The 20,184-nt window shown below is 39.4% G+C and overlaps 1 pseudogene; it reads right to left on the reverse strand.

The window, feature by feature from the left end:
• Window positions 1-15,902: 15,902 nt before the first annotated feature.
• Window positions 15,903-18,466, reverse strand: LOC124680281 (annotated as a pseudogene).
• Window positions 18,467-20,184: the final 1,718 nt, after the last annotated feature.

A 20,184-nucleotide genomic window follows, 5' to 3' on the forward strand; every position in this document is an offset into this window, starting at 1 on the left:
ACATGGATTCGGTGCGCCACTACTAACACTTGGCAGATGTGTGCTCGCAGTGGCGCGCTACTAATACGCATTTTCCTTGTAGTGTTAAGGTGAACACTGATGGAGGTTTTCGCAGAGGAGTACCATTTTCACCCATGTTGCAGATGGCAAAGCCGCTGAGCTCCTAGCGTGTCGCCAGGGAAATCCAGTTGTTGAAGGTGTTGTTGGAGATGGATGGTAACAGGGTAATGGCTAAGCTGAAGAAGGACGAGATTGGTCGTTCTTCTCATGATACTCTAGTGGAGAGGGTAAAAGAGCTTCCGAGAACCTTTCGTGATGCGTCAGTGCATGTTGTTCGCAGGTCTGCGAATCAGTCTGCGCATGTTCTAGCAGAAGAAGGTTGTAAAATAAAAGTGTGTATGTCTCGGCTTGGTGATCCACCGGCTAGCCTTGTGAAGACTGTTGTATCGAACGTTTAGATGATTTAATATATCGCAGCGCCTAATCTCAAGAAAAATAGTAATCAACGAGAATTGGATGTACAGGAATGTATCTGGATGAAGTAAGTAGGATCCAAGCCCCCTTCCTCAAATTAGGCCGGTCTTAAGTGCGGGGCTCAGTTTAATTGCTTGGTCCTGGGTAGTAACAAACCAGATATTCTAAGGTTCGGGGGTACACTTAATATAAACGATGGGTCTCCAATCAGCGGACAAGCTAGAGCAGAGCCAATAAGAACCAATCTATAGTTGGATGGTTAGGAGGATAGTGGTACCCCAGCCCAACAGAGTTTAAATCTCAGATTTGATATTTAGGGTCTCATTACAAGATGGAATATTTTTCAGTGGGAGTCGACATTCCCGTCGACACAGAGACGCCCGTGGTAACTTCGTTAATTTCAAGAACCGCCTGATCAGTTTCTTAGACTCAGTCTCTCGAAGATGCTCATAGGGGTAGGGTCTGCGCGTACGTGCATTCATAGGGGTGAATGTATGTACGTATGTGTGATCGTCTGCGTTTGTACCATGTTTCACAAAAAAAAACAGAGCCAACCATGGTGCACATATTGTGCCATGTCAGATAAAATTATTTTTTTCAGGGTGCACACATGGTGAAAATCTGTAGTTAAACAAAATTAAAATTTTATATGGTCATGTGCACCCCGTTGGCCCTATCTATCCCATGTCTCCAATACATTATAGGAGGATATTTAGCTTGGGGATAATAAGCTTAGCCAATAATGTCTATACAATATCGCAAGGGTCAAAAAATATGGTGATTGCACGTGTGATGTTCAATGTGTCGAACATCCAATTTCTCAGGGTTCTGATCAGCCAAAATTTGATCAGAGAAAATATCTTTGCAATATCTAGATACAAGACAACCGGGGCACCTTTATATTTAATATGCACCGAAAAATTCAATATCTTGCAAGCTCTATGTATACAACATTGTTCTAATCCTATATTCTAATTCAAAATAGGCAGATTTTGAAAAAAAAAACTAGATTAAAGATATTATTGTCATATATTCACAAGGATGTAATATTAATATTCTAAAACCTTAGGAGCTATAAATGTTTTCTATTCTCCAAATGGTATATGGGTAGAGCAATGAGGTATATAATTCAAGTTACACATTCAACTTATCACAAGCTCCATGTGTAGCTAATATATTTGGTAACTGGTTGAGGACTAATCAAATTCTTACAAGGTTCAATCCTTGTTGCAGTAACAACTCTATGTTGGTCATTCAGGCTGAGTCCTAATCATATTATTATTTGAAAAATATGAATTTTCATGTACATATTATGTATTTATGTACTATAGACACCATTCTGTGTGTAATCTTCAGTGAAAAGAGGACCATATGAGTTGGGCATGTAGGCAGCTGATCGACCAGGTTTTCACAGACATGTTCGCCCAAAATGGGATGTGGTATAGTCTCTGGATTTCAAAATCATGAGACTAACAGTGATATTAGGAGTGATGTTTTCCTTGTTCTTCTATTAACTAATTGTTTAGCGGGTTTGTTCCTATATATACCGCGTGCGTGTTCATGTGGTCTATATGCAAGCCCAACTATTTTGTAGGTGTGCCATCTAGATATACGATGAAGAAACAATAGAAGCTCTTCACCGAGTATAACATGCAAAATCCATTTTAATAACACAGTGTTCAAAGCATAAGAATACGTCTGAATGGTCAAAGTTTTAAAACAATGACTAAAGAGAACATTTGTCAATTTACATTGCCGAATACATCCTTCCCCGAAGAACCTATGTAACCCGATAAATAAAGTGAATATTCACATTAAAGGGATTACAGTGAGCCTCTATGTCAAGATATAAAAAGCATGATATTAAAAGGATAGCTTTTTTGAAAAGGGGAAGTCCACCCTATACATCAAAAAGATGCATGTCTCTTTTATTTATTTGTTCAAATTAAAAGGATAACTTAAGTAAAACAAGAATTTTATTGGAAAGAAAGATTATTTATGTTAAGGATAGATTTTATTAGCTAAAATGCAACATCAAAGCGATACATGCGTACAATCTATAGTTGGCATCAGCATACTCCACCCATTCATGAAAAGAACACATATAATTTTTTTGAATTCAAATGAGATCAGATTTACAAAGCTTCAAATAATATGAACAACTACAATACCATATTGACATCATATACAAATAATTTTTTCAAGACATATCAAACGATATCCATTTTGTATTGCGTATGTTAATCTATTTTTCAAAAAGCTTGGTCAAACTATATATCTTCTTTTGAGAAACATTGGTAGTAACTAGGATCCATGGAGAGGGAGGCCATTCCCCTGGTGATAATTCGTACTTTTTGAAAATCTTCAATTAGGATCTAGATTTCCTCTGAAGTAAACTAACATGATATTACAAAACAATAGAAGTTTCCCCACTTAAGATGGTGTTGTAGTATCATTGTATACTCCGTAAATGTTAAAATCTAGCCTACACCGTCAATCACATTGGTTGTCGATCTTTTCTCGGATCGATATACAGAAGCTACACAAAAATAACCATATTTTAGGTGAATGTTCCAAAATTCTATATGATTTACTAAAAGCGTGAAAAAAAAATGTTTAAAGAGGCAACTTTGTTGGAGATCTAGGTGAAATCCACCGAAGTCAACATGAAGTCAAGTGCGGACGTTATCTGTTGCTGTTTGCTTTATTGTACTTTATTCAATGACAGGTGAAAAGTAGATCTTGTAATCTACTTTTAACTGATTACGGGCGAAAACCTGATTTAGCCAGCCATAGTGAACCAATAGGATAGCTGGTTTTCTGGCGTCTAGGTTTATATATCCTGTGGCCGGAAAGGTGCGCATGGATTCTACTATAATCTCCCCACTTTCATAATAGGATAAACATATATATAAATCCTTTAGGGTTCATATATAGTACTATTGCATGACCATGGTTTCCATATAAAGATGGGATGAATAGTTTACAGCTGACAGAGATGGGTCTTCGCAAACTAGTCATGCCATATTTAGTAATATGAACGGCTCTTGGTTCCCTCTACTCTGTACGCTCACTAAAGAAAGACTAAAGCATATACATTAGAAACGAAAAATACTATTCCCTTTGTACCTAAGTACAAGACGTTTTGGGAGTTTAGTTTAAATTCCCAGAAAATCATATTTAATAACATAGTAGATATGAATCGACGGATACATATTCGGAGGTCCTAATAATCGGTAAGCTGCCCAACCAAAACACCATGGGAAGAAGATGATAACGAACACCTTACTACCCGACTTACTAGACAGAGACTAGTTATGTAGATTTTTTAAGAGGCGATAAGCTTCTTCAGTAAGCTGCGTGTCATTGCTAATTAGAATTTGTTTGCACCTCATCTTCAACTAATTTAGTCGCATATATATCTCATTGTCCATTACCTAATTTTCCATGACATGAATCTTACTATGTTAAGCACTAATTAAGGCTAAGATTGGATTTCGCCTAGCTATAAATAATTCATATGCTTATAGCTAGATATCGAATATGACATTTGTAGTGGCATGTACGTGTGCCTATTGAGTAATAATTCTCCGCACCTGATCTGCAATAAAAAGCTTAACTCATTTCACGTAAAGTGGAAACCACTAGATCAGTGGGATGAACTATTTCAGGTGCTTGATGATTTTTCCTGAATTGACCATTAGCGTGCAACAAGTTGGCTCAGCTGATAGGCACTTGAAACTACCACATCTTCACACATATTTAATCTCGTAGACATAACGAAGTTACTGGGGGTGGTAAAAAGAAGTCTTGCCAATTGATTTGCTGTCATTCTTCCACCGAGAAATCAGGTTGGATTCCATTAACTTGACAAACTAGTATTTTATATGGCATATCAATTTCTACGACATTCTCCGGCCAACACCAGAAGACCATAGATTTCATCAGTAAAATATCAACGTGTAAGCTAAATTTCTTGGTCACTGCTCACTACATGCTTAGAATATTGTATCAAATTTTAGGAGATGGTTTCTGGTCAAATACTTTCATTTTTTATAACTTAGGTTATTTATCAAAGTATAACTTGGGTTATTTATATTTTTATTTATGGATTTATTTTCTGTTTCAGTGTTTATTGTTTTATCTTTTGTTTTAAAATCTCATTATTGTTTTACTATTCTTCATTTTAATTGTAATACACATTTTTATTCATATTCATGAAAAAGTTAGAAACATTTTCTTTTGTACAATCAGTTCCAGAAAATGAATTTAGTACAATTTTGAACCTAATATATATGACAGCTAGTTAAGATTTGTGTTGATTTTTGTAGAGCTCTTTTTGGGTAATTGGGATGTTACTCGGATACCATCTGGTACCATTGAGCCTGATTTTTGTAGATAGGTAATTGCCTAATATCTCCCATAAACATGATCGGAAATCTACCTGCAAACACAAATGATCTAAAATCTGTCTTAAATTAAGCAGCTAGATATTTTAGAAATGTGCATGATTGTAGGGGCCTTTTTTTAAAAGGGGGAGGACCGGCATCTGCATATATCAATTTTCTTTTATTAACTTACTAGAACAAGTCTTACATAGTATCGAATCACAAATAATTAAATCTCATGGATTGCAAAGAGTTATAACGTGAACAAGCCATCTAAAAAAACTAAGAAACAAGCAGCAACTTGGCGTCAACATGTTACTCTTCTATCAACCGCCAACTGTATTGGATGTACAAATCTCGTGATACCGCTGCTAAATGGGTGAGCCCAATATACATGGCTTGGCACTCCTCCGCCGGTGGGAGATAAGAGACCACATATGGATCCAATAGGTAGCCAAAGGAATAACCTACATGAATGAGGAGAAACTTACTTGGTTAAAGATAAAGTGGTTACAAACATGGCATATGGACCAAATTAAAGCGCAAACGCCCACTTTAATGCGAGCTTCATATTTCTTCTCTACTCCATTCAACCAATTTCCAAAATACTATTTTATCCATAAAAAATATTGAAAGCCATGTTAACTATTCGCCATAAAATTCTTGCACAAGAACATGTAATAAATAAATGTTGTTTGGTTTCATCTTGAAACCCGCATCGAGGGCAAAATCTTTTTGCTAAATTATCGTTAGTTAGTATCACTTTTTTATTCAAGTAACAACATCACAATTCTTATTTTAAGTGCAGCATTAATCTTCCAAAAGTATTTTCGGAGAAACCTTAATTCTTGCAGAATAAGAATAAGAGATAACAACATGTACTCTAACTCTCCTACTTAGCTCGTTAAATGTGATAGTGGATGGATCTAAATGGTTAGTCGGCTTACTGACTCAAACTTTTATTGTGCGGTTGCATCTATATTTTCTCGTAGCATGCTCGACTGCGATAATTCTTTTGTTCACTCCGGCACCGGTGCAAAGCCGTGCGCTCACCGTGTACGAGTAGGATACATGCACGTATCAGATTAGGTACGTGTTCCTCTATCTAGGTTGAGTAGGTTTAACTAGATCCTAGTATCTTCACACACAAAAATAACTAGATCCTAGTATATATATATGCATCGACCCTTGCTTATAAATCGTATCGTGAAAAGCAATACAAGAAACACCAAGAGGCTCGATACGGGGCGCCCCTAGCTGGCGGTCAACTGCTCAGGTGGTCAGATTCGGACCAGAAATTTCCATTTTTAGTAACATTCGAAATTACTATTTATGGCAAAATTTCCTTTTTTAGCAAAAAAAAATTCTGACCAAATTTACTATATGAGGAAAGTTCTGCATGCAAGCGCTAGGTGACAGATTCGATGATGTAAGCGGAATCTTTTCCAAGTTTGAAACTTCAAAATGTTTTAACTTTCAAACGACAACTCCAAATTAAGATTCGCTTTCACCAATAAATCCGTCTCGACGAGATCTTCAAAACTAGCATCAATGTTAATATGTTTCGACAAACTTTTTTTGGCTAAAAGTTATCAACCCTTTCTATTTAAATAATCAACCTTTCATACTTGAGTGATCAACGGTAAATGTATAAAATTATCAACCTACTGCAGGCTATTCAGGAAAAGTTCCGCATGCATGCACAAATAGACGAATTTCCTGATGTCAGCGGAACCTTTTCCAAATTTGAAAATTCAAAACGTTTTAACTTTCAAACGACAACTCCAAATTAAGATTCGCTTTCACCAATAAATCCGTCTCGACTAAATCTTCAAAACTAGTACCAATGTTAATATATTTTGACAAACTTTTTTTTAGCTAAAAGTTATCAACCCTTTCTATTTGAATAATCAACCCTCCGTATTTGAATGATCAACGGTAAATGTATAAAATTATCAACATATTGCAAACTATTGAGGAAAAGTTCTGCATACATGCACAAATAGACGAATTTGCTGTTGTCAGCGAAATCTACAAATTTGAAAATTCAAAACGTTTTAACTTTGAAACGATAACTCCAAATTAAGATTCGCTTTCACCAATAAATCCGTCTCTACGAGATCTTTAAAACTAGCACTCATGTTAATATGTTTCGACAAACTTTTTTTTCTAAAAGTTATCAACCCTTTCTATTTTGAAAAATCAACCCTCCGTATTTGAGTGATCAACGGTAAATGTATAAAATTATCAACTTGGTGCAGCCTATTGAGGGAAAGTTCTGCATGCATGCACATATAGACGAATTTGCTAATGTCAGCGGTAATCTTTCCCAATTTCGTATATTGAAAACGTTTTATCTCCGAAATGACAACTTACATTTAAGATCCGTTTTCACCAATAAATCGGTTTCGACGAGATCTACAAAACTAGCACACATGTTGATATGTTTCGAGAAATTTTTTTTTGGGCTAAAAGTTATCATCCCTCTCTATTTGAATAATCAACCATCCGTATTTGAGTGATCAACGGTAAATGTATAAAATTACCAACCCCCAAAGTTAATTTTACTTGAAACATTTTAGCGAATCTTTTTAGTTTAGAAGCTATCAACCAAATGTCCTGTTATTTATCAACAGTAAATATAAATAACTACCAACCATAAAAATTTAATTTCATTTCGAATATTTTGGCGACTCTGTTTATTTTACAAGTTATCAATCCGGTGCCCTGTTATTTATCAACGGTAAAATATACGTACCTAGCAACTTTAGAAAGCTAATTTCATTTAGAATATTTTCGGAAATCTTTTTTAGTTTACAAGCTATCAACCCGGTGGCCCATTATTTATCAACGGTAATTATAAGTAACTATCAACCCTAAAAAAGTTAATTTCATTTAGAATATTTTAAAGATCATTTTTTAGTTTACGAGCTATCAACCCGATGTCCCGTTATTTATCAATGGTAATTATAAATAACTACCAACCCTAAAAAGTATTTTATTTATAATATTTTAGCGAACATTTTTTTATTTTACATCAACGATAAATATAAATAAAATAATAACCCTAAAAAGTATTTCATTTAGAATATTTTAGCGTCTCTCTTTTTGTTTACAAGCTATCAACCCGGTGATCCATTATTTATCAATGGTAAATATAAATAAATATTAACCCTAAAAACTTAATTTAATTTAAAATATGTAGCGACTCTTTTTTGTTTACAAGTTATCAACCTGGTGCCCCGTTATTTAACAACGGTAAATATAAATACCTAACAACCCTAAAAAGTAAATTTCATTTAGAATATTTTAGCAACTTTTGTTAACTTACAACTTAAAGCAGTACTTAATTTGAGTAGCAAGTGGATCTTCCCACCCGTTATTTCCCCCCTTAAAAACCACTAGCCCGAAAAAGGGAATTATAAACATGAATTACGGTACGGAAAAAACCCAAAAGGGAATTGCAAAAAGAGAATTAAGAGTCTGCCTCGTGCTGACAAAAAAGAGTGAGATGCTCTGTGTATGCTTGCAACAACTTATGAAAGCGTGCTGAAAAGTTGGCTCATTAAATGCAAATCCATGAGATGCTCTGTGCATGTGCATGCATGCAATATGAACGCTCTTGACTGCATGCAACTTGCAAAGTAGTAATACGAGCTGTTAGTGTGAACACGTAGATACATGTGAACGCAATTAAACACTACGCGATAAAAAAGGGAATTGACTCGCTCCGCGAGCGCTTCCGCGCCACGGAAAGTGATTTCTCGAGCGATCGATCGCTAGGGAGGGAATTCGCTCGATACGGGCCTTTGGCGATCCATCGGTTTATTGTGTGCGCGCGTTGTGAGTTATTCGAAAGTAGTACTAGCTGAACCGATCAGGCTAGTTTTGGTTTGATATTGGTACGTGCTTCGCGGAGGAAGAACTACGTGTACATGGGCGTCTTGTCAGATCTTCATTGTCTGGGACGTCGGAAAGCTCTCAATTTCACTATCCAGACCAATCTCGGAGCTGGTATATAAGCATGGGTTCAACTGAACCCAATAAAATTTGTCAAATCCACACTAAATTAGTATTTGACATTCAGTATTACAGAAATAGTACAACATTGTGCATAGATCCGAATTGCACGTGCCAAGCCCTCTCTCATAGCCAAGGCCTCAATTATAGCAGCCGACGTCACGTTTGGGAAGAAACCCGATACGACAATTTAATGTAAATTAAGTTAACACCTTGGCTGTTTTGACCAATAAAATCTTGCATATTTATAGAGAACATATTTCATGTGTACTAACCATTTTTATTTATACAATTTCCTAGAGACGATGTCCGCTACAACGTGCAGGGTGTCCTTCTAGTATTTAATTGTTAAGTTTCAGCTAGCTGAGATATAGCTTATGTCTCAGTTACGTGCTCATGCGTTGGATTTTGTTTCTGCTTGAAGATTCGTGTTTGCTGCTGTTTGTACTTTGTTTAGACCCATGTTGAATCACGCTAAAGTAATTCGATTGACACATAAGTTAAGTCTTAGTCGACCGAGCGTTAGAGATACCCTTTTTTAAAAAAAGTGTGCTAATTATACTTCATAGTTCTGGGTGAACAGTTTGACAGACAATTCGTCAAGCCGCATAAACTTTCTTAAGCATCAGTTCCTTCAATTTTACTTTCCTCATTGAAGACTTCTTCCTAAAAAATCTATTATCTTAGTTTTTTTCAAATCATGTGGAATTAGTTTTATTGATCTCTATCCTTTATATCCGGTGTAAAAGTACACTGCCAAACGATGTGCAAATATGCACAGTGGACAAACATGGAACAGAAAACACAAATGAATGATGAATCCTAGTCCTGTTTAAATAATCGACAGATGACGTTTATGAGATCCCAAAAAATACTCTGGAAGCTTTTATGTGTAAGATGCTTACTATGAAATAGTAAAATTTCATGAAAAAATATTTTAAACATAAGCGAATATGTGGAACTATAATTGAGATGCTATTTGGTATTTTAGATATCCACACATTATGTGTTGTAGAATTGTATTTCGGTTGTGCACAAGTGAATGTATTTACTACAGAAATTTTACTGGTAGGATGGCACATCTAACATGCACACAATGTGATTTAGACAAAACTTAAAAACTGGGAATATGTTTTAGCTTCATAACATACCGGGCTCCATGAACCCCAGGAGACAAAAGTGCATTCATATAGAAGTGTATTGATTCTATATATACTCAACTGCAAGTTTTTCGAGAAGGACTCAACAGCAAGTATGCAGTTAATCAGGGCATTTCCTGGACAACAGATTTTACAAGTGAATTTTACTGACGGCTATCTTGTAACACTCACAGATTACTCTTACGCGTGAGGATATTACATATTACATAGCTCTTGCGAAGATACAAATGGACATTACCCATCATAGTTCAGAGCAGCTTATTTTTCATGTAGACATGAACCGTGATCAAGCCTGATCGTGATTAGAGCTGCTGACATGCAAAGCGCCTATATAGTATAACATCAGCGACCACATCTATATGTCTTTGGTGAACGAAACAGCCATACAGAATTTATGCAAAGAAGGCACTAGTTCTTTGTTGGGTCGCCACCACTGCCGCCTGATCCGTCCTCTCCTCCATGGCTGCTATACTGGTCCCGTGGGATAGCATGGTGGTTGTCCACGGTGGTTCCACCGACCCCAAGGGTGGGTTTCGCGCTGATGGCCGCACCAGCATCGTCATAATTCTTCAATGTCCCGGCGTCGTGAATTGCCAAGCTTAGAGTGACCATGGAGAAAACAAGCATGGCGGCTAAGATCTTGAGCAGGCTTGCTTTCACTTGCGCTTTCATGGTACCTGAATGAACTGGAGAGCAAGAGACATAGGAATATCATGCAATAAATTCAGTTAATATGATCAAAGAAATAAAGTTGATCATGAGCAAGAAGGAACCAAAACAGTGAGTCAAACCTGGCAGCAAATCTCCTCCGTGAGATACGATCAAAAGTTTGGATTCTACGTACTGTGCCTTGAAGGCTATGGTTTGGTCAGGTCAGGCACCCTTTATATAGTCAGAGAAGACTAGTTTTTTCCTTCGTAGTTTAGCACTAATGCAGGTAGAAAACCTCAGAATGAAAATATAATGACGAACGATAGACAAGAATAAAAAATCCTTCATGTGGGATGTAATAGGTTCACATGACATGCCTTTAGGACCAGTAGTCTTGTAGCGAAAATTGACAGCCAAATAAGAACCTGCCTTTTAGTATGGCCAGTGACACAAATTAGTTGTGAATACCCTAAATTTTTAGATTATGCTGTCTACTTGCCCAATCGTTGTCAATGAAATCATAAACTATACACAAATCATCAAACACTACTGATAGTACTTTCCACTAAGATAGTGGTACGTTATGCTTTAGTGCAACGATGTGGCTTAATATTTTTATTTACTGGTGGAGAATAACTCTGTCTAAGCTTTGACCCGACAGCTTCAATCGCCCATCAAAAGTGTCATGATCTATCTATGTAATAAGCATATTGGACAAAGCTAAAATATGAATTCGTTGAGTCTCTTAACTCTTAAAATATTATATATATTTAAACTCTAAAATAGGCAACCATATTTATCAACAATACTACTACTTAAGATCCTTGGGCTATTCGGATATCATTTCATCCCCTGCAGATGAAGTTTCCCTTGCAAGCAAGAAGGTCCAGAATATATAGTGGGCAGAATCTATGAGATGAAAATGGGCCCATTCTAGTTAGTTAGCTTAGTCATTCAATGTATATTTAGGGGCCTTGTGACTAAAGGTCAAGCTTAGTTATTTCTTTCAAATTTGAATGAAACGATACAATTATAAGAAATTTAGTGAGCATTTGGTAATTACCTAGCGAAAGGACAATATATGATACTGATATCTCCCATGGGTCAGGCACCTGTAAACTTCGATGTTTTTTTTGCAAAATATAGCTACTTGCTGCTTACATGATTCTGAATTTTGCAGTTTAGGTAATTTTGTTTCTTTATTTTGGTGGTATAAGTTTGGCTCTGCTGAAACTACACCTGTTTTTTGCAGAAGTAGAGAAATGTTTTCATGCCCGCACAGCAATTAAACATTCACCGAACTCTTCATTACAAGAATGATCTTACCGAGAGAAGTGCAGTTGTATCATTTTTCTTCTTCTCAGATAGCAGTTGTATCATGTCAACAGACAACAGATAAGACTATTCTAGTTCAGAACTATCTTCCTCTACATGTTTCGCTTCATGATTATACATAGTTATGTCTATATTATATTTTATTTCCTCGCATCAAAACACCAGCTAGTAACACAGTTTACAGGTTATGCATTAGACCAAGTGTTGAAACTTTATTCATATTTTTCTTTAATCTTCAATCAGATAATTCAAACTAATTTTTTTATCAATATATATGAATGACGAATCCAGAAACAAGTAATAGTATTTGTACTTTCTGGAACATGTAAAGACGGAAAATTGTGATAAATTTTATTAGGATTACTAGTAGTGGCAACTATCATGAATAATTTTAATTAGATATCTTGTATCTAAATATAGCTAGAGATCCAGTTGCTAATTTATTTATGCAGGGGTACATGACAACCTTATTTCTGCATGTTGTTGTAGGGATTAATAAGATTCTAGACAGATATATATTTCCCTACACATGTACACATATGTTGGTCAATCATGCGCACTATATTTGGATGCTAGTAGTTGCCACAATACAAGGAAGGGGTGTATACCAATGCTCACTAAATTTCTTATAATTGTACCGTTTCATTCAAATTTGAAGAAATAACTAAGCTTGACCTTTAGTCACAAGGCCCCTAAATGTACATTGAATGACTAAGCTAACTAACTAGAATGAGTGTGTCTTAACTGTTCTACAAATATATGGATAGAGCCCTCTACAAATCGAAAATGAGAAACATCACCATCTATTAAATTTACAGGATGATTTATTTTGGTTCATAACAAGGTATGCATTTGATTCTCATGGCTATTTTTGTTCTACTAACACAGGTAAAATAATATATAGATGTAATTCATATACTTGATGTGATCAAGATCCAATATGTTGTCCAGATAAACCTACCTTAAGAGCTCCAACTGGCATGGATACCTATAAGTGATAGCATTGCTTTATTGTATATCAAGAGAATATAAGTAAATATATGTTACGTGATCAGTTCAACCTTAATTTACATACAACTGGCACATTTAGACGTGCACAACATGCCCACAATTAAGCTTAGTACATGCAATATGTATACCGTACCAATCATTGCAGAACATGCATGCAAGCAATGATTTCTACATAATAAGGCATAAGCCACACATATCTATTTTTTTCATGGCCCAGCTTCTTCACTCCCGATGTCATGGCCATTCCCAGGCATGTTTCCGGGGCTGCTCCAGCTGTCATACTCCGGTCTTGGTATCGCATGATGGTTGTCAATAGCCGTCCCCTCCGCCTTCATCGCCGTCTTCACTACTACATGTACTAAGTCGCCTCTTGGTGTCATGCGAGAAGCCATGGCGCAGCAGTTAACCATTACCATGGCAAGGATAATCAGAGGAAGGAGCTTCATTGTGAGATGGAGGAGAAACCCAAGAGTTGAAGTAGTTCACTTCTAGTTTTTGTTTTCTATCTGGAGTCTAGAGCTGGTGAATGTTATTTATAGGCAGAGAGGAAACGATAGAGCTGTACAAACCATGGAGTTTCTGTTTTTTCTATCTTAATTTCCGTTTGACAATAGGCAGTGGTGCTTTACCTTGTGGATTCTCCACCTAGGTGAGGCAATTTTTGGTGGGGTGAGCATTTACCTGTCCAATTGTGTAACTTTCTGGAAAATCTTTTTACATCTAGAATTGGTTGCAAAAGAAATTTGTATTGCAGAATGCTCAAAATAAGTGTGATAATGATGCATTGTAAATTCAACACCCTAATGTAATTTAGATGGACATCATTATATTTATGCCTTCACTTTTTCGGGTAATTTTGCAGCACAGCAGACAGTTTGGTTAATGTAGACTAAAGAGAAAACGGAGCTGTCAAGGTGATTTTAGTTAGGTGGGAAAATCTTTAAAGCATGAGCTGTGGTAATCTGGACTAAAATCTTTAAAGCAGGCGCTGTCAAAGAAATCGAAGTTAGCCCGAGCGCAGCCTTTTCAATAAGAGAAAAAAGGAGGTTTATATGTACAAAGAATTCATTTAAAGGATAACGAAATTCCAGATCCCCTGCAAAACACATTTACTACTCGTTAACATTATCACTGTAGTTTGTCTCTTTGGTAGGATATAAAAAAGGGTTTGCTTTTCATTTTATTAAAAGGAGAGAACATTAGGGTACAACCTCCAGAAGGAGGGACAGGTCCACATACACACGATCGTCCTCACCAAGTGACAACCGGGTGAAGAGTGCCCCCAACTTTATACGCAAAGATGAAAGGCTTCGCCCAGCCTGGCCTCCAGCCAAGAGGGGTGAGGCGTCAAGACACGGGGAATAAAATTACAGAGACCGTTGTCGCTTAACTGGAGAAAATATCATGCTTACGTAGTGCCACTACTTACCCCTCATCAAATATCTGAAGATATGAAAAAACATACCTTCTTGGCTGGTACTTTCTGAAGGACATACTTTAGACAGTTCAATCTATAGCTGCACCTGAAAAGGGTAATTACTTATTAGGGTTAACTAATAAATGGAAAGGAAAATTTCCACGGGGGCTACAGACCGACTGCTAAAGCCAAGAAGAACATCTTCTGTATGTCTGGTTTAGTCAGTCTATGAACTATGTTCAGTAGAGCATATAGTACCAAACGTACGGGCATCTGAATGTTCATTACTACGAGCAACAAACCAACAATCAGCCATGTGCTAATCTGTTATGGACTGTTCTTATAGGTCTATGAGACATCTCTTTCACTCAGTAGATGACACATGTTAATTGGTAAGGGAAGTGTTACAGCTCTCCATTGCCCACGCATATGCTGTAGGACTTGTTCTCTGTGCCACCAACACATCAGTTAGTAGTCTTGCTCAGGTTGGTGCAGCCATACCATCAGAAAATTAGCTCTACAGCTTCTGGAAGGTGAAAAACCAGGCGTTGACTATTGGCAATGAATCCTGTGGTACGTTGGGCACTAATAGATAGAATAATCTTGGCTGGACATTACAAAACACATGGGCCTTGTTCTATTTTGACACCACAACACTGAATTACATTTTGCGAAATCATGACCAACACAGACAACAAAAACACATGTGCTGAGCAACAATCCAAATACTCTATACACATAGTGGGCATGAAATGCTAGATAAGTTATTTTTTCTCATGCTTTTACCTGAATTATTTTCTAATGTTGATCATGAATTCTACACGGAAGTCTTGGGTTGCAGTTCTATTCTGTAATCAATTATGGCAGTGTCTATGTTAGTATGTTGAAGGCCATTTGGATTGGAAACATTACTGTCATCAAAAGTTAGTCATGTACTCATATCTCAAATGTATACAAAATATGTTTCAAAAAAATCATAAAATATTGAAAGTAGTACTGACTATAGAAAAGCGAGTTTTAAATGAGTAGATTTTGTCCATGTAGACATCAATAAACCTACCCTGCAAACCAAGAAACATAAAAATAAATGAGAGGTCCATGCTCCATGTTTCTGGCTATTTCATTATAGAATTCCACAACATGAATTAATTATTTTTTACATTTAGGAATAAATCTGAAAATAAATACATTTGTATACATACCTTGTGGAGGTGGATAGTTCTCCCGCTTCTTCTTTCAGTTGCATTTGTATACGTATCTTGTGGCGGTGGATCATATGTCTTAATATCTATTAGTGCAACAGAAATGCATAAGCTGTTAAAATAAATATCAGTACGGAATGATAGTTGAGAAATGTTTACCCAAACAATTCACTCGTTGGGCAGAGAGTATACTACATATCTGATATTATACTCGCAGATAAGTGTCATTGCATATACCATGTCAAAATTTATAGCATAGTATTCACCTCTGAATTATACACAAAACTATTAACACAAGAAAACTAGACATTCACACCCTGTAACAGTATAAAATTATAGTGTACACATGATTACAATTCCAAATACAACACCTTCCTACCACAGAGGAACTTTTCAACATCAACTTGAAGCATACTTTGCCGCAAACTCGGCAATATTTTTGTCCGAGCTCCCCCCTTCCTGCCTTGCCTTCTTAGCCTTCGTCATCCAGCTATAAGCATTCTTTTTGTATTCCTCCTTCATCGCACAATCTAATACTTCTCTTATGCACCTCTCTACCTCTTCCTTTCTCACCACACCTTCTGTATCACGATTCACCCGCACACCAATCACCCATGCACTCTCAACGTACTTTGCTGTAGTTGGTTGATCTGTCCACTGAGGCATTGCTAACAGTGGTACACCAGTAGTAATTGCTTCTAGTGTAGAGTTCCATCCACAGTGAGTTAAGAAACAGCCTGTTTTTCGCAAAAAAAAACAGCCTGTTGATGAGTTCAGAAGTAAAATATCATCTTCTACCTGCTGTTCAGTTATTTGGAACAGATCACTCAATGTTAAAACTGCAAAATTTGCAGGATTCACAACCCTTTAACACTTTGAGTTCGAGAGATTTGGCTGATTACATGACCCGAAGGTTAACTAGATGCAAAATATACTTCTTGAAAGTTATGGGAGCAGTACTACTTCCGTGATACAAATATACCCCGTGTACTACAATATCAGGGACAATGGCAATATGCCCTTGTAGCATCAAATTATTAGAAACCATAACTCCACGGTCAAGACTAAATGAAGTGAAGGCAGTCTAAGGAAGGATGAGCAGTACCAAAAGTTAGAGTTGATCTCTCATGCTTCTATATTTGTTTCTCTAGTACTGGTAAAAAATAGACAGGGACAGTTCTATTGAACTACTACACAGTACAAACAATTACTCCATTGTCGACAGTAAATTAAGTGAAGATGGTCTAACGAATTGTCTGCAGTAAATTTAGCAAAATCCACAGTTGATATGTCTGTATTTATATCTTCTGCCTTCAGATTTCTCCAGTTATATCAGTGAAAAATAAATATAGAAAAGTTGTTGAACAAAAAAATATAGGTAGATTCTAAACATCCTACAAGGCTTGCGTGATTACCAGTAATTGTAGTTCCTAATTATGACAGTATGTGTGCATCTGGAACATTCCAGTGTAATATTCATGTTGTAAATGATGCCTTTTCACATTAACTTTGTCTTGCCACAGCGTAGTTGATATTGTTTTGTATTGCCGGAACTGAAAATTAGCTGATATATAAACACGCCAGTTTGTGCATTCATGGACTTCCTTTTTTGCTCGAACAATCGCAGGAGAAGTGCTGAGTAAAACAGGTATAGAAAAATTTCATACCTGTGGCCTTGTGAGATAAGACCTCAAGCTGGGGGCACCATGAAACAATCAGTCCCCTCTCCTTGCACTTGTCACGGCGTTCCTCCGATATCTTGTGCTCATCAACGGACCTGACGACCCAAAGGAAGTGTTTACCGGAATCGCACAATCCATTGCCTATCTCCTCTAACTGGGTCGGCTCAAGGTCAGCGACAGTTCCGTACGATGCATAGACCACTGAGCAAGGTGGCTGGCTATCTAGCCATGACATGCATATGTCTTGTTGGAAGGCAACCGATCGTCATCCAGGTAGAAGGATGGCAGCATTGGGCCAATGGCCTTAACACGCCAGGTTGACGCCAAGTAATCTGCCTCCTGCTTAGATCAAGAGGAAATTGAACATTCCCATAAATCTCCAGTTTGGTTTTGGGTGAACTTTTCGACTGAGCAAAACAGCAAACAGGTTGGGCACGGGCAAACCTTGGGCTCGAGTTGATGGAATGAGTTGACGAAGACGTCGTCGGCGTCCTCCAGCCCATCGAACTGCCCCACCACCGCGTCCAGGAACATCCGGTAGGAATCCGGCGCCGCGACGAACGACGGCACGTCGTCCGGCCCCAGGTCGACGCTCAGCAGACCCCGCAGCGCGCTCCCGTCCACGACAGGCAACCCGACGCGCCCCGCGTACACCTCCCCGTAGATGACGTCCACCGCGCACGGCTGGGAGAAGAGCGCGGCAGTGGGCAGGGCACGCCGGCGGCGCGCGCCACGCAGCCCGCCCACGGGAGGTGTGGGTCGTACACCAGCACGCGCGCGGGCCTCCCCGCCGCGGCCTCCGACCGGAAGAGCGCCTCGAGGGTGTCGGACCCCGCGGCGGCCAGCCGGTTCACGTACTCCTCGAAGTCCGGGCACGCGCGCTGCCATGCCGCCAGCGTCGTCGAAGCCGTCGGAGATGGCGGCGACACGGAAGATAGCCGCGGGTGGCGGGAGGGTGGCGAGGAGGTGGCGGGCGGGTGGTGACGAGCGTGGGGCGGAGGCCGTGGTAGGCCAGGCGGCGGCCGAACTGGAGCATCGGGTTGAGGTGGCCCTGCGCCCCTGGGAAGGCTAGGAGGAAGACATGGCCGCCACCGCCGTGGCCGGAGAGCTGGGTGTTCGTCTCCATTCTTTTTTAAACAGAAGGCCCTCTGGCCCGGATTTATATATAAAGCCCTCATGGCAATGTTAAACGATACAATACGATACAACAAAGTCTGAGACCGATCCACCAACATCAACACTGACCCACATCCGGACAGACGCCACTAAGGCACACCATACTAGGAAAAGGAAAAAGATAGATAACTAGGATGCCTGAGCTGTCGCTGCCGTCCTCGTCCTCGTATGTAGCCGTCTAAGCTCTCCCAACGCCTCGTCCAGTAGGCCCCGGTCCCGCTGTCTGACCAGTAACCTCCAGCTCTGCATGTGTAAAGCCATCAAAAACAGAGCATCAACCGAATGAGCAATGACCTTCCCTTCTAGCGCTAGCTTGTTGCGTGTATTCCAAAGCGTCCAACCTAGCGCCGCAAAGGCATACCAAGCTAACCTACGTAAGGGCCCCGACAGGCCTTGCACTAAGGCGATGAAATCGCCGACCCCTGTCGGATTCCAGTTGCATGAGAGGAGTTCCCTAACTCCTGCCCATAAGAATTTCGCGAGGTGACAGTTGAAGAAGATGTGGTCGCAATCCTCCACTACTCCACACATCGCGCAGCTCCCGTCGGAGGGACCGTGTCTCTTGGCCACCTGTTCCGTAGACGGAAGCCTCCCCCTAATGAGCTGCCAGAGGAATACTCTGATCCTCGGGGGAACCCTAGTATCCCACACTTCCTTGAAGAACGTGACAGTCGCCCCTTGCGACAAGCGTAGGTATAGAGAGTGAGAGGAGAAAGTCCCAGACGGCTCCAGGGCCCAAGAGACCTGGTCCTCCCCCATGGAGGTCGGATGGAGATCGAAAATCCTGCAAAGGTTTTCCCATTCCACCATCTCTGCCGTGCCGAAGGTACGCCGAAACCTTATGTGCCACCCCCCCTTCTGCCCTGACCGCGGCCACCGTGGCGAAGTGGTTATCACAGCAAGCGAAGAGGCGAGGGAAAGACAGGTGTAGGGGGGCCCTCCCCGTCCACCAGTCCAACCAGAAATACGTCTGCCTCCCATCGCGAACAAGGTGCTTAGCCCCGAGCTTGAAATACCATTTGAGCTTCTGTAATGAATTCCAGAACTGGGACCCTTTGGTTGGGACCAAGGGGGAGAACAGGTCATTATTGCCCAGGTACTTGGCTCGGATGAGGTCCGCCCATAGACCTTCCGCATTATGATAGAGCTTCCAAATCCAGCCTACCAAAAGCGCAATGTTCATGTTCTTGGTGTGGAGGACTCCCAGCCCACCGTATTCCTTAGGTCTACACACCGTAGCCCAGTCCACCATATGATACTTGCGCTTGTTGCCAACTCCTTCCCAAAAGAATCGGCCACGCGTGGTGTTCATCGCCCCATGCGTCGAATCATAGAGAAGGTACAGGCCCATGGCAAACATCGGTAAGCTGGAGAGACAAGAGTTTGTCAACTCTAGTCTTCCCGCCGATGCCAGGTAAAGGCCCTGCCAGGGGTCGACCCTATGTCCCACCTTCTCCGGCAGAAAGAACCAATCTGCTACAGTCAGCCTCTTGTCGCTCATCGGGAGGCCAAGGTAGCGGAAAGGGAAGCTCCCTAGCCTGCAATTCAGAGCAGCAGCCACTCTGCATTGTTCCACCTTTGAGACCCCTGTCACAATGGCTTCGCTCTTGTCAAAGTTAATCTTGAGCCCCGACATATTCTCGAAACAAAGAAGGATAAACTTCAGGT

The sequence above is a fragment of the Lolium rigidum genome, unplaced genomic scaffold (assembly GCF_022539505.1).
Source record: "Lolium rigidum isolate FL_2022 unplaced genomic scaffold, APGP_CSIRO_Lrig_0.1 contig_11274_1, whole genome shotgun sequence".
Lineage (NCBI taxonomy): Eukaryota > Viridiplantae > Streptophyta > Magnoliopsida > Poales > Poaceae > Lolium > Lolium rigidum.